The following is a 16,478-nucleotide window of genomic DNA, read 5'->3' as shown; positions in this document are numbered from 1 at the left end:
ACAGACTTCAGCTGGGAAACAGAATGATGAGGAAGTGGCTTGGAGCAGTGAATCTGTTGACAGACAGTGATTGAATGACTGTTACTGTTCATGGCATAGATTTTATGAACTAAAATAAACAATAATTTTGTCATAATGATGTTCTACATAATCAATACCAAAACTCAAGGACTATATTTAATGTTACATTGAGCAACAGGTGCAAGCTGGTATTGGCTGGTGCAACAAGGTTATTTCCTCAGACTGAACTGGATTCAAGTAGGGCTGAAGGGGTCCTTGTCGGCACGGGTACTACAGATGTGTACCCCAGGTACGTTTCTGTATACAGAAACGTACCCTAGCCAAAATCAGCATAGGACGATTCCATACCCACTGTGTCATTTTCTTGATCGGAACTGTCATACTGTTGTATTAGATGCATTTGATTGCATTATATAAAAAACGAACATGTCATTAGGGTACATGTTTGTATACAGAAACGTACCTGGGGTACATATCTGTAGTACCTGTGCCAACAACGACCCCTTCAGCTCAAGTAGGTTTTGTTTCCATAAATCAAGCCCTGTCAATAATTACAGATTTGTACTTTTCTAACAATTTGTCATCACCAATAACAAGCAAATGTTCTTCTTTTGGAACATACATATATATAAAGAACAGAGGTGGTGTAGGCTGGCAATAAACCTGACCTAAATCTGTCACAAACCATCAGTTTGGCAGGAAAGTGAGGGCACAGATCTGAAGGAATCACCATTGTTAAATTTCCACCTGTCAAAACACATCACATGAACACGCTGACAGCACTGTCAATCACAAGTGGCTTATCAAAGTAGACCACTGTAACAACCTTGAAAACAGCCACACCACTCAACCAACACTGTACACACACTGGACTCAACCTTCACTGTACACACATTGGACTCAACCAGCACTGTACACACACTGGACTCAACCTTCACTGTACACACATTGGACTCAACGAACACTGTACACACACTGGACTCACCCTTCACTGAACACTGACCACACATTGGACTCAACCAGCACTGTACACACATTGGACTCAACCAACACTGTACACACATTGGACTCAACCAACACTGTACACAAACTGGACTCAACCAACACTGTACACACACTGGACTCAACCAGCACTGTACACACATTGGACTCAACCTTCACTGTACACACATTGGACTCAACCTGCACTGTACACACACTGGACTCAACCAGCACTGTACACACATTGGACTCAACCTTCACAGTACACACACTGGACTCAACCAACACTGTACACACACTGGACTCAACCAGCACTGTACACACACTGGACTCAACCTTCACTGTACACACATTGGACTCAACCAACACTGTACACACACTGGACTCAACCAACACTGTACACAAACTGGACTCAACCAACACTGTACACACACTGGACTCAACCAACACTGTACACAAATTGGACTCAACCTTTTTCTGACCACTCTCTCCACACAACCTAGACTTAAACCACACTGGACTCACCCTTCACTGAACACTGACCACACACTGGACTCAACCTACACTGATCACACTGGACTCACCATTCACTGAACACTGACCACACACTGGACTCACCCTTCACTGAACACTGACCACACACTGGACTCAACCTACACTGATCACACACTGGACTCAACCTACACTGATCACACACTGGACTCACCCTTCACTGAACACTGACCACACACTGGACTCAACCTACACTGAACACACACTGGACTCACCCTTCACTGAACACTGACCACACACTGGACTCAACCTACACTGATCACACACTGGACTCACCCTTCACTGAACATTGACCACACCCTGGACTCACCCTTCACTGAACACTGACCACACACTGGACTCAACCTACACTGATCACACACTGGACTCACCATTCACTGAACACTGATCACAACCTGGACTCAACCTACACTGAACACTGACCACACACTGGACTCAACCTACACTGAACACACACTGGACTCACCCTTCACTGAACACTGACCACACACTGGACTCAACCTACACTGATCACACACTGGACTCACCCTTCACTGAACATTGACCACACCCTGGACTCACCCTTCACTGAACACTGACCACACACTGGACTCAACCTACACTGATCACACACTGGACTCACCCTTCACTGAACACTGATCACAACCTGGACTCAACCTACACTGAACACTGACCACACCCTGGACTCAACCTACACTGAACACTGACCACACACTGGACTCAACCTACACTGATCACACACTGGACTCACCCTTCACTGAAGACTGACCACACACTGGACTCACCCTTCACTGAACACTGACCACACACTGGACTCACCCTTCACTGAACACTGATCACAACCTGGACTCAACCTACACTGAAAACTGACCACACCCTGGACTCAACCTACACTGAACACTGACCACACACTGGACTCAACCTACACTGATCACACACTGGACTCACCCTTCACTGAACACTGACCACACACTGGACTCACCCTTCACTGAACACTGACCACACACTGGACTCAACCTACACCGATCACACACTGGACTCACCCTTCACTGATCACACACTGCACTCACCCTTCACTGAACACTGATCACAACCTGGACTCAACCTACACTGAATACTGACCACACCCTGGACTCAACCTACACTGAACACTGACCCCACACTGGACTCAACCTACACTGATCACACACTGGACTCACCCTTCACTGAAGACTGACCACACACTGGACTCACCCTTCACTGAACACTGATCACAACCTGGACTCAACCTACACTGAAAACTGACCACACCCTGGACTCAACCTACACTGAACACTGACCACACACTGGACTCAACCTACACTGATCACACACTGGACTCACCCTTCACTGAACACTGACCACACCCTGGACTCACCCTTCACTGAACACTGACCACACACTGGACTCAACCTACACTGATCACACACTGGACTCAACCTACACTGAACACTGATCACACACTGGACTCACCCTTCACTGAACATTGACCACACCCTGGACTCACCCTTCACTGAACACTGACCACACACTGGACTCAACCTACACTGATCACACACTGGACTCAACCTCCGCTGAACACTGACCACACCCTGGACTCACCCTTCACTGAACACTGACCACACACTGGACTCAACCTACACTGATCACACACTGGACTCAACCTTGGCTGAACACTGACCACACACTGGACTCAACCTACACTGATCACACACTGGACTCAACCTCCGCTGAACACTGACCACACACTGGACTCAACCTTCGCTGAACACTGACCACACATTGGACTCAACCTACACTGATCACACACTGGACTCACCCTTCACTGAACACTGACCACACCCTGGACTCACCCTTCACTGAACACTGACCACACACTGGACTCAACCTACACTGATCACACACAGGACTCAACCTACACTGATCACTGACCACACACTGGACTCAACCTACACTGATCACACACTAGACTCAACCTACGCTGAACACTGACCACACACTGGACACAACCTACACTGATCACACCCTGGACTCAACCTTCACTGAACACTGATCACACACTAGACTCAACCTACACTGACCACAAACTGCACTCAACCTACACTAATCACAAACTACACTCAACCTACACTGAACATACACTGCACTCAACCTTCCCCGAGCACACCACATTGTCTACACTCAATGCTCTACACTCAACACACACTCTACTCAGTCGTGCCAACAGTAGAAAGTACAACGCTATGTTCGTACAAAAGAATAAAGCCTGTCACTACATCTCAGCCCCAACAAACTCATAAAGCCTGTGGCTACATCACAGCCCCAACAACAACAAAAAGCCTGTGACTTCATCTCAGCCCCAACAACAGCAGAAAGCCTGTCACTACATCTCAGCCCCAACAACAGCATAAAGCCTGTGGCTTCATCACAGCCCCAACAACAGCATAAAGCCTGTGGCTACATCTCAGCCCCCAACAACAGCATAAAGCCTGTGGCTACATCACAGCCCCAACAACAGCATAAAGCCTGTGACTACATCTCAGCCCCAACAACAGCATAAAGCCTGTGGCTTAATCACAGCCCCAACAACAGCATAAAGCCTGTGGCTACATCTCAGCCCCCAACAACAGCATAAAGCCTGTGGCTACATCACAGCCCCAACAACAGCATAAAGCCTGTGGCTACATCACAGCCCCAACAACAGCATAAAGCCTGTGGCTACATCACAGCCCCAACAACAGCATAAAGCCTGTGGCTACATCACAGCCCCAACAACAACATAAAGCCTGTGGCTACATCACAGCCCCAACAACAGCATAAAGCATGTGGATACATCACAGCCCCAACAACAGCATAAAGCCTGTGACTACATCTCAGCCCCAACAACAGCATAAAGCCTGTGGCTACATGTCAGCCCCAACAACAGCATAACGCCTGTGGCTACATCACAGCCCCAACAACAGCATAAAGCCTGTGACTACATCTCAGCCCCAACAACAGCATAAAGCCTGTGGCTACATGTCAGCCCCAACAACAGCATAAAGCCTGTGGCTACATGTCAGCCCCAACAACAGCTGGCTACAAAGCCCTGTGGCTACATGTCAGCCCCAACAACAGCATAAAGCCTGTGACTACATGTCAGCCCCAACAACAGCATAAAGCCTGTGGCTACATCACAGCCCCAACAACAGCATAAAGCCTGTGGCTACATCACAGCCCCAACAACAACATAAAGCCTGTGGCTACATCACAGCCCCAACAACAGCATAAAGTCTGTGACTACATCACAGCCCCAACAACAACATAAAGCCTGTGACTACATCTCAGCCCCAACAACAACATAAAGCCTGTCACTACATCACAGCCCCAACAACAACATAAAGCCTGTGACTACATCTCAGCCCCAACAACAACATAAAGCCTGTGACTACATCACAGCCCCAACAACAGCATAAAGTCTGTGACTACATCACAGCCCCAACAACAACATAAAGCCTGTGACTACATCTCAGCCCCAACAACAACATAAAGCCTGTGACTACATCACAGCCCCAACAACAGCATAAAGCCTGTGGCTACATCTCAGCCCCAACAACAGCATAAAGCCTGTGGCTACATCTCAGCCCCAACAACAACATAAAGCCTGTGACTACATCTCAGCCCCAACAACAGCATAAAGCCTGTGGCTACATCTCAGCCCCAACAACAACATAAAGCCTGTGACTACATCTCAGCCCCAACAACAGCATAAAGCCTCTGACTACATGTTAGCACCTTCAACAGCAAATGGCCCAAGACTACATCTCAGCCTAAACAACAGGAGAAAGTACAAGACTACATCTCAGCACCAACAACATTAGATGGTGAAAGACACGCAACTCAGCTCCTGCAAATTCCAAATGCAACCTTAACCAGTGGATTTTCTCTGAGAGCGCAAATACTAAATACAAATATCAACATATTCCATAGCCATGAAGCAGGAAATAATGTCAGTCAAGATGGGTGGATACTGATAAGATCCCCAATCCACACAACCAACAAAACACTTCAATAGATGACAACTGAAAACAGAATTACTTTCTTTAATGACAAAATCAGGCTAATAATTAATTAGGTTTATTTCAGTGAAGCTGCAAATATGATTCACTCTTGCTACATCTGAGAACAATAAAGATATATTTCACACCATATAACAAGAGTTCAAAGACTTCTTGTCACAAATTTATGTCTACCTCATGTTGTGGAGGTAGTGAAATGAGATTGGAGCAAGTCAGGTGTAGCGGGAAGTGTCTGACAGAACAGCAGGAATTACACAGGCAATGTATGATACACACCGTAATTAGTGTCATAATGAGAACGCTGAGTCTGCACTCTGTAGCCAAAAGATGTGTCACTACTAAAACATTCCATCAAACATAAAAACAGAAACTTGAGTATTTTCATTTTCCACCAAAATATCAAAACAATAAAAAGTTGGGACAGTCTGACCCCTGATGAGTTCTGACTACCCTAGGACAGCTTGATCCCTGATGAGTTGTGACTACCCTAGAACAGCCTGATCCCCTGATGAGTTGTGACTACCCTAGAACAGCCTGACACCTGATGAGTTGTGACTACCCTAGAACAGCCTGACACCTGATGAGTTGTGACTACCCTAGAACAGCCTGACACCTGATGAGTTGTGACTACCCTAGAACAGCCTGACACCTGATGAGGTGTGACTACCCTAGAACAGCCTGACCCATGATGAGTTGTGACTACCCTAGAACAGCCTGATCCCTGATGAGGTGTGACTACCCTAGAACAGCCTGACCCATGATGAGTTGTGACTACCCTAGAACAGCCTGACACCTGATGAGTTGTGACTACCCTAGAACAACCTGATCCCTGATGAGGTGTGACTACCCTAGAATAGCCTGACACCTGATGAGTTGTGACTACCCTAGAACAGCCTGACACCTGATGAGTTGTGACTACCCTAGAACAGCCTGACACCTGATGAGTTGTGACTACCCTAGAACAGCCTGACACCTGATGAGTTGTGACTACCCTAGAACAGCCTGACCCATGATGAGTTGTGACTACCCTAGAACAGCCTGAGTTGGCGGCTCCCTGATGAGATGAGTTGTGACTACCCTAGAACAGCCTCATCCCTGATGAGGTGTGACTACCCTAGAACAGCCTGACACCTGATGAGTTGTGACTACCCTAGAACAACCTGATCCCTGATGAGGTGTGACTACCCTAGAATAGCCTGACCCATGATGAGTTGTGACTACCCTTCAACAACCTGATCGCTGATGAGTTGTGACTACCCTTGGACAGCCTGACCCATGATGAGTTGTGACTACCCTAGAACAACCTGATCCCTGATGAGTTGTGACTACCCTACAACAGCCTGATCCCTGATGAGTTGTGACTACCCTACAACAACCTGATCGCTGATGAGTTGTGACTACCCTACAACAACCTGATCGCTGATGAGTTGTGACTACCCTACAACAGCCTGATCGCTGATGAGTTGTGACTACCCTTGGACAGCCTGACCCATGATGAGTTGTGACTACCCTAGAACAACCTGATCCCTGATGAGTTGTGACTACCCTAGAACAACCTGATCGCTGATGAGTTGTGACTACCCTACAACAACCTGATCGCTGATGAGTTGTGACTACCCTACAACAACCTGATCGCTGATGAGTTGTGACTACCCTACAACAACCTGATCCCTGATGAGTTGTGACTACCCTAGAACAGCCTGACTAGAACAGCCCTGATGAGTTGTGACTACCCTACAACAACCTGATCCCTGATGAGTTGTGACTACCCTAGAACAACCTGATCCCTGATGAGTTGTGACTACCCTAGAACAACCTGATCCCTGATGAGTTGTGACTACCCTAGAACAGCCTGATCCCTGATGAGTTGTGACTACCCTAGAACAACCTGATCCCTGATGAGTTGTGACTACCCTACAACAACCTGATCGCTGATGAGTTGTGACTACCCTACAACAACCTGACCCATGATGAGTTGTGACTACCTTAGAACAACCTGATCCCTGATGAGTTGTGACTACCCTAGAACAGCCTGACACCTGATGAGTTGTGACTACCCTAGAACAGCCTGATCCCTGGTGAGTTGTGACTACCCTAGAACAGCCTGATCCCTGATGAGTTGTGACTACCCTACAGCAACCTGATCGCTGATGAGTTGTGACTACCCTAGAATTAGCCTGACACCTGATGAGTTGTGACTACCCTAGAACAGCCTGACACCTGATGAGTTGTGACTACCCTACAACAACCTGATCCCTGATGAGTTGTGACTACCCTAGAATAGCCTGACACCTGATGAGTTGTGACTACCCTACAACAACCTGATCGCTGATGAGTTGTGACTACCCTAGAACAGCCTGATCCCTGATGAGTTGTGACTACCTAGAACAGCCTGACACCTGATGAGTTGTGACTACCCTAGAACAACCTGATCCCTGATGAGTTGTGACTACCCTAGAACAGCCTGACACCTGATGAGTTGTGACTACCCTAGAACAGCCTGACACCTGATGAGTTGTGACTACCCTGAAAGCCTGATGATGAGTTGTGATCCCTACTACCCTAGAACAGCCTGATCCCTGATGAGTTGTGACTACCCTAGAACAGCCTGATCCCTGATGAGTTGTGACTACCCTAGAACAGCCTGACACCTGATGAGTTGTGACTACCCTAGAACAGCCTGATCCCTGATGAGTTGTGACTACCCTAGAACAGCCTGATCCCTGATGAGGTGTGACTACCCTAGAATAGCCTGATCCCTGATGAGTTGTGACTACCCTAGAACAGCCTGACCCATGATGAGTTGTGACCCTACCCTACTGAACACTACCCTACAACAGCCTGACACCTGATGAGTTGTGACTACCCTAGAATAGCCTGACACCTGATGAGTTGTGACTACCCTAGAACAGCCTGATCCCTGATGAGTTGTGACTACCCTAGAACAGCCTGACACCTGATGAGTTGTGACTACCCTAGAACAGCCTGATCCCCTGATGAGTTGTGACTACCCTAGAGCCTGACAGACTACCCTAGAACAGCCTCCCTGATGAGTTGTGCTACCCTAGAACAGCCTGATCCCTGATGAGTTGTGACTACCCTAGAACAGCCTGACACCTGATGAGTTGTGACTACCCTAGAACAGCCTGATCCCTGATGAGTTGTGACTACCCTAGAACAGCCTGACACCTGATGAGTTGTGACTACCCTAGAACAGCCTGATCCCTGATGAGTTGTGACTACCCTAGAACAGCCTGATCCCTGATGAGTTGTGACTACCCTAGGACAGCCTGACCCATGATGAGTTGTGACTACCCTAGAACAACCTGATCCCTGATGAGTTGTGACTACCCTAGAACAGCCTGACCCATGATGAGTTGTGACTACCCTAGAACAACCTGATCCCTGATGAGTTGTGACTACCCTTGGACAGCCTGACCCATGATGAGTTGTGACTACCCTAGAACAACCTGATCCCTGATGAGTTGTGACTACCCTAGAACAGCCTGATCCCTGATGAGTTGTGACTACCCTAGAACAGCCTGATCCCTGATGAGTTGTGACTACCCTAGAACAGCCTGATCCCTGATGAGTTGTGACTACCCTAGAACAGCCTGACCCATGATGAGTTGTGACTACCCTAGGACAACCTGACCCATGATGAGTTGTGACTACCCTAGAACAACCTGATCCCTGATGAGTTGTGACTACCCTAGAATAGCCTGACACCTGATGAGTTGTGACTACCCTAGAACAGCCTGACCCATGATGAGTTGTGACTACCCTAGAACAGCCTGACACCTGATGAGTTGTGACTACCCTAGAACAGCCTGACACCTGATGAGTTGTGACTACCCTACAACAACCTGACCCATGATGAGTTGTGACTACCCTAGAACAGCCTGACCCATGATGAGTTGTCGCTACCCTAGAACAGCCTGACACCTGATGAGTTGTGACTACCCTAGAACAGCCTGATCCCTGATGAGTTGTGACTACCTTAAAAGAACCTGATCCCTGATGAGTTGTGACTACCCTAGAACAGCCTGATCCCTGATGAGTTGTGACTACCCTAGAACAGCTTGATCCCTGATGAGTTGTGACTACCCTAGAACAGCTTGATCCCTGATGAGTTGTGACTACCCTAGAACAGCCTGATCCCTGATGAGTTCTAACTACCCTAGGACAGCCTGACCCCTGATGAGTTGTGACTACCCTAGAACAGCCTGATCCCTGATGAGTTGTGACTACCCTAGAACAACCTGATCCCTGATGAGTTGTGACTACCCTAGGACAGCCTGACACCTGATGAGTTGTGACTACCCTTGGACAGCCTGACCCATGATGAGTTGTGACTACCCTAGAACAACCTGATCCCTGATGAGTTGTGACTACCCTAGGACAGCCTGATCCCTGATGAGTTCTAACTACCCTAGGACAGCCTGACTCCCTGATGAGTTGTGACTACCCTAGGACAGCCTGATCCCTGATGAGTTGTGACTACCCCTCTACAACACAACTGTCCAGACATCGAATGGACGTGAGATACATACTGATGCTTAGTGTTTTAAGGCAGTAAGAGACACTTACCTGGATACATCAGACACAGTGTCAACAGAAGCTGACTGCTGAGAATCTGAAATTGTAAAAAAAATCCATAAAATAAGTTTGTGGTAACATGCAAACAGAGGAGAAGACAAACAAACACCAAAGTAACATATCTTGGATAAGCAGCAGAAGCCTGACTAGGAACAAGGCATGGTGTTTAATACCAGTGTGATTTGTTTCATGACAGTGCTGTGGTGCACCTCACTGCAACTTTAGAAGTGACCCATCATCATGCAAGAAACAGCCTTCTGTACCCCGGCCATACTTGACTGCTTGCTATTGTGCAGGACACAGTCTGTCATGAAGCAAGGAGAATTACACAATTATCTGTCACAGTCCTCTTATGTAGTTCTGTGAACATAATGCTTAACATATGTGTTATCACTCTGATATTTTAATGTGGCCTATTTTTGCTTAGATATGCATACCTGATATACAGGTAAGTGTGACAAAGAAAATGTAAAGAGCATATATATAAACATAATCAAGTCAGCATATTATTATTTCAATATTCTCAACTAATCTATCCAAAGCTACAATCAGAGTTACTCTGCAACACTCTGGTCTATTAGAACAGGCTATAACTGTCTGGTAGACACACCAGGCGATGATAAGTATTTAGATTCTGCTGAAAAAGTCTCAAACTACTTGTTGAAGAGTTTCACAAAGATGTTTCAACAGTGACCTTGGTATGGCAGATTGTGGTGTATGAAACTAAACCTTACAAGGGACGATGAGGACAATAGCTGATTATAGAGGCCTTTTAAGACAGCCCCTCACTAACGTGAAGTCATGATCACTCAGATGAAATCCATCCATGATTCATTGTTCAATGTGGCATAAGGTGATCTGTCAACATGCAAGCAAATTGGTGCACACATAACAGACATCCCATTTGTCCTGAATTGGCCAGAGCGGATTCTATTGACCACTGCTCAACTAATGATTAATACAGACAATGTTTGGTTCCCATTAACTGCCAGCTACTCTGTTGACCAAAAAGCGCCTGTACTGGAGCTACAGCAAGGAGCATCTGATCACCAACAAAGGAGGTACAGTGATGGGTCTATTATGACCTTCATGGCTATAGTACAGCAAGAGGCATAGGCGGATCCAGAGGGGGGTGCAGGGGTGCGCATGGTGATGGTTATGTACGTAGAGTCTCCAGTACAACAATACTTCATCTATGTATGGCTCTGGGGCCTCTGTCTCCAGTACAACACTCCATCTATGTCTGGCTCTGGGACCAGAGTCTCCAGTACAACACTTCACTGTTAGGTAGCTCTGGGACCAGCGTCTCCAGTACAACACTTCACCTTTAGGTTGCTTGGGGACCAGTGTCTCCAGTAAAACACTTCACCTTTAGGTGACTCTGGGACCAGTGTCTCCAGTACAACACTTCACCTTTAGGTGGCTCTGGGACCAGAGTCTCCAGTACAACACTTCACCTTTAGGTGGCTCTGGGACCAGTGTCTCCAGTACAACACTTCACCTTTAGGTTGCTTGGGGACCAGTGTCTCCAGTACAACACTTCACCTTTAGGTTGCTTGGGGACCAGTGTCTCCAGTACAACACTTCACCTTTAGGTAGTTTGGGGACCAGTGTGTCCAGTACAACACTTCACCTGTAGGTGGCTACTGGATGAGTATACATATATGTGCAGTCTTTCTGACAAGTAACATCTTTCTTTGAGATAAGAAATATATTTTATCTCCAGAGACCCTGAGGGAAAGTAAAACAAAGTCAGTTAACGTGTGATATACAAAGTAGCAATACATTGGGCTAGTCTGTATCACCAATAATGCACCATTGCTGGATAGGAGATAATAGACCACATATTGTACTGGCAGCAGCGGCAGACACAGCGACATGAATTATACATTGTCTGCTAAAGTGTGCTGACAACATGGCACAGCAGAGGAGATTTAATAATGCTGAAGCTGGCAGCCATGTGATGTCCAGCAAATAGCACTGTTGCTGGTGCCACTAGGTAATAATGTGGCCGGCTGTTACCACATACATCTGGCATCAACAACTTGAGAAGAGGCATAACAATAGTCAGACTGCTTCAGAATGACAGATATTGACAGCTACTGACTTGGCTGACAGCAAACAGTGACATATGTGTCACAATTACCTGCAGTTCTACCAGGTTCTCTTCAAGGAATGAATCATTATCTGCCAATCATTCACATACGTTTACAGTATAGCAGTTGTACTCATGTTAGTAGTGTTTGGCAGAACGTATTCTTCAAGCCTAAAAAGTCAAAACCATGTACTGGCATCCACTGTCATTTGTGGTCTGCCATACCCAGGGCATAATATTCATAGTGAAATTACTTAAGCATATCCCATATGGTTGGAGTATCTGCAGACATGAATATTGATGTTTTCATGAATAAATCATTTTTAATTTTTACCTTGTGTCTTGTTGAAAATTAACCTAAGTTGCTAGCCCAACTTGAGTTGAGGGATTCAATTTACACACAAGTATCTTTCCCCAACATGCTTATCTGGTATGAATCTCTTTCATGTTTTCCACATTTCTTTTTCTACAAATGTTGAAGCAAAGAAAATAAATCATTCTGAAAAAAACAAGCCTTTGATTAACATGAGCGCGAACCGAAAAGGAAACTGCAAAAAAGTGGAGAACTTACTCAACATCTGTGGAAATTCCACTACAATTACACACGTGCCCAAACAATTGCAGGGCACACTGCCCTTGTGGAGAGGGAGTGAGAGTTAAATGATTTGATACTTTCGGTGATTAAAATTTACATCACCTCATAAAACACACGCATGCCATGATTTTATGTTTCAAGCTTAGAATGGCACAAAATTAGCATGAGGTAATTGAATGGCCTGGCAGTTCTATATTTAGCTTCCTCCCAGCCTCCCCTAGTCCCATCATGTCTCCTCCCTCACTTGCCTACCCCCTCCCATCCTCTCACCAGCAACATCCACTTTCTCTCCTCTTGTAATCAATTTCATAGTTGATTATCTCATCAAGTCTATTAGAGCAGCAGCAGGGGAGGAGAGCCAAGATACAGTCTACCCATGAGTGCTGCTTTCTCGCACCTCAATCTTGGAACTATTATCTGTTAACCAAGAGATATGAGTGTTTAACCTCCAGGCAGACTTTTAATCATTATTTATGTGTGCATTACACACTGTCGTAACATGCATTAGGCCTTTCCTGGGTACAGCTAAATATTCACTGCTATTTCAGTACAGCAATAAGATTATCTCTTTATGACTGAATGAAAAGTGACACAAGATTTAAGTGAATCCACTCCTTTAACCCTTGCAGAATGAAGATGGTAATACATTCCTGTGTATGTCTCTATCATGTTGTGACCAAATGGGGTAGCTAAGCCAGACTGACTGACTGACTGAGTTTGGACTTACGCCGCTTTTAGCAATATTCCAGCAACATCACGGCAGGGGACACCAGAAATGGGCTTCACACATTGTACCCATGTGGGGATTCGAACCCGGGTCTTCGGCGTGACGAGCCAACGCTTAAACTATTAGGCTACCCCACCGCCCCCTAAGCCAGACAGAACAACGACATGACATATAGTACACTATACAGATTTATTTACATGAATGTCACATATATAGGGAGCTAACAAATATATATATAACAGTCGAGAACAAATAATATACTTGCCAAGGACCGAACATGTTCCTACGAAGACGAGGGCAAATCTGGGTGTAGTGTTATCTGAAGTGTTACCCTGTGTGGGCCCCAGTTGTCTTTAGTGTTACCCTGTGTGGGCCCCAGTTGTCTGTAGTGTTACCCTGAGTGACCCCCAAGTTGTCTGTAGTGTTACTCTGAGTGGCCCTGGTTGTCTGTAGTGTTACTTTGAGTGACCCCAAGTTGTCTGTAGTGTTACCCTGTGTGGCCCCCAGTTTTCTGTAGTGTTACCCTTACTGGCCCCCACTTGTCTGTAGTGTTACCCTAAGTGGCCCCAAGTTGTCTGTAGTGTTACCCTGTGTGGCCTCCAGTTGTCTGTAGTGTTACCCTTACTGGCCCCCAGTTGTCTGTAGTGCTACCCTGAGTGGCCCCAAGTTGTCTGTAGTGTTACCCTGTGTGGCCCCAAGTTGTCTGTAGTGTTACCCTGTGTGGCCCCCAGTTGTCTGTAGTGCTACCCTGAGTGGCCCCAAGTTGTCTGTAGTGTTACCCTGTGTGGCCCCCAGTTGTCTGTAGTGTTACCCTTACTGGCCCCCACTTGTCTGTAGTGTTACCCTAAGTGGCCCCAAGTTGTCTGTAGTGTTACCCTGTGTGGCCTCCAGTTGTCTGTAGTGTTACCCTTACTGGCCCCCAGTTGTCTGTAGTGTTACCCTTACTGGCCTCCAGTTGTCTGTAGTGTTACCCTGAGCGGCCCCAAGTTGTCTGTAGTGTTACCCTAAGTGGCCCCAAGTTGTCTGTAGTGTTACCCTGAGTGGCCTCCAGTTGTCTGTAGTGCTACCCTGAGTGGCCCCAAGTTGTCTGTAGTGTTACTCTGAGTGGCCCCCAGTTGTCTGTAGTGTTACCCTGAGTGGCCCCCAGTTGTCTGTAGTGTTACTCTGAGTGGCTCCCAGTTGTCTGTAGTGTTACTCTGAGTGGCACCCAGTTGTCTGTAGTGTTACCCTGAGTGGCCCTGGTTGTCTGTAGTGTTACCCTTAGTGGCCCCCAGTTGTCTGTAGTGTTACCCTTAGTGGCTCCCAGTTGTCTGTAGTGTTACCCTGAGTGGCTCCCAGTTGTCTGAAGTGTTACCCTGAGTGGCTCCCAGTTGTCTGAAGTGTTACCCTGAGTGGCCCCCAGTTGTCTGTAGTGCTACCCTGAGTGGTCCCCAGTTGTCTGTAGTGTTACTCTGAGTGGCTCCCAGTTGTCTGTAGTGTTACCCTGAGTGGCCCCCAGTTGTCTGTAGTGTTAGTCTGAGTGGCTCCCAGTTGTCTGTAGTGTTACTCTGAGTGGCACCCAGTTGTCTGTAGTGTTACCCTGAGTGGCCCCCAGTTGTCTGTAGTGTTACCCTGAGTGGCCCTGGTTGTCTGTAGTGTTACCCTTAGTGGCTCCCAGTTGTCTGTAGTGTTACCCTGAGTGGCTCCCAGTTGTCTGTAGTGTTAGTCTGAGTGGCTCCCAGTTGTCTGTAGTGTTACTCTGAGTGGCACCCAGTTGTCTGTAGTGTTACCCTGAGTGGCCCCCAGTTGTCTGTAGTGTTACCCTGAGTGGCCCTGGTTGTCTGTAGTGTTACCCTTAGTGGCTCCCAGTTGTCTGTAGTGTTACCCTGAGTGGCCCCCAGTTGTCTGTAGTGTTACTCTGAGTGGCTCCCAGTTGTCTGTAGTGTTACCCTGAGTGGCCCCCAGTTGTCTGTAGTGTTACCCTGAGTTGTGGCTCCCAGTTGTCTGTAGTGTTACTCTGAGTGGCCCCAGATGTCTGTAGTGTTACCCTGAGTGGCCCCCAGTTGTCTGTAGTGTTACCCTGAGTGGCTCCCAGTTGTCTGTAGTGTTACTCTGAGTGGCCCCCAGTTGTCTGTAGTGTTACCCTGAGTGGCCCCCAGTTGTCTGTAGTGTTACTCTGAGTGGCTCCCAGTTGTCTGTAGTGTTACTCTGAGTGGCACCCAGTTGTCTGTAGTGTTACCCTGAGTGGCCCCCAGTTGTCTGTAGTGTTACCCTGAGTGGCCCTGGTTGTCTGTAGTGTTACCCTTACTGGCCCCCAGTTGTCTGTAGTGTTACCCTGAGCGGCCTGCTACTTTCCTTAGAATTTAAGACCCAGCTATTTGCAGTATCACCCTGCGTGGCCCCCTGTCTCCTTTGGCTTTCAAGCCATGCTGTTGTTGGTACTGCCTTCCTTAGTCTTATACTGTTAGTCTGCCCCACATGGGTACAATGAGTTAAGCCCATTTCGTGATATTGCTGGAATATTGCTAAAAGCGGCGTAAAACCAAACTCAGTCAGTCAGTCAGTCAGTCAGTTAGTCTGTGTGAAACCAGTTTGGTAATTTCTCATTTGAATTTGCTGTAATTTGTGTGTGATACAGCACTGGGTGGCACTTTCCTATTTCAACTGTTAGATGTCAACAGGTTACAGAGAGGATCTGTACAGGCCAGATTACACAACTAGTGTAATGGTATCTGTGACCTGTGTTTCCTCAGCACCACAAATACAAAAATACCAACTCAAAGAATAAAGCCCCAGCAACAAAGCTGAATACAAGGTGAACAAATACTAGGAACCCAGATAGATGCGTATGCT

At 46.9% G+C, this 16,478-nt stretch overlaps 1 protein-coding gene across 5 annotated transcripts in view; it reads right to left on the bottom strand.

The window, feature by feature from the left end:
* Positions 1 to 16,478, bottom strand: part of LOC124291538 (muscleblind-like protein 2a) — a 238,834-nt gene that overhangs the window by 158,500 nt on the left and 63,856 nt on the right. For all 5 annotated transcript variants that reach the window (XM_046728544.1, XM_046728545.1, XM_046728546.1 and 2 more), the window contains exon 2: positions 10,221 to 10,266. The gene's annotated coding sequence lies outside the window, so the exon portion shown is untranslated. The remainder of the gene's footprint in view (positions 1 to 10,220; positions 10,267 to 16,478) is intronic.

The sequence above is a fragment of the Haliotis rubra genome, unplaced genomic scaffold (assembly GCF_003918875.1).
Source record: "Haliotis rubra isolate DU_JTF1 unplaced genomic scaffold, ASM391887v1 Scf495, whole genome shotgun sequence".
Classification (NCBI taxonomy): domain Eukaryota; kingdom Metazoa; phylum Mollusca; class Gastropoda; order Lepetellida; family Haliotidae; genus Haliotis; species Haliotis rubra.
This window is presented reverse-complemented; position numbering and strand designations above follow the sequence as displayed.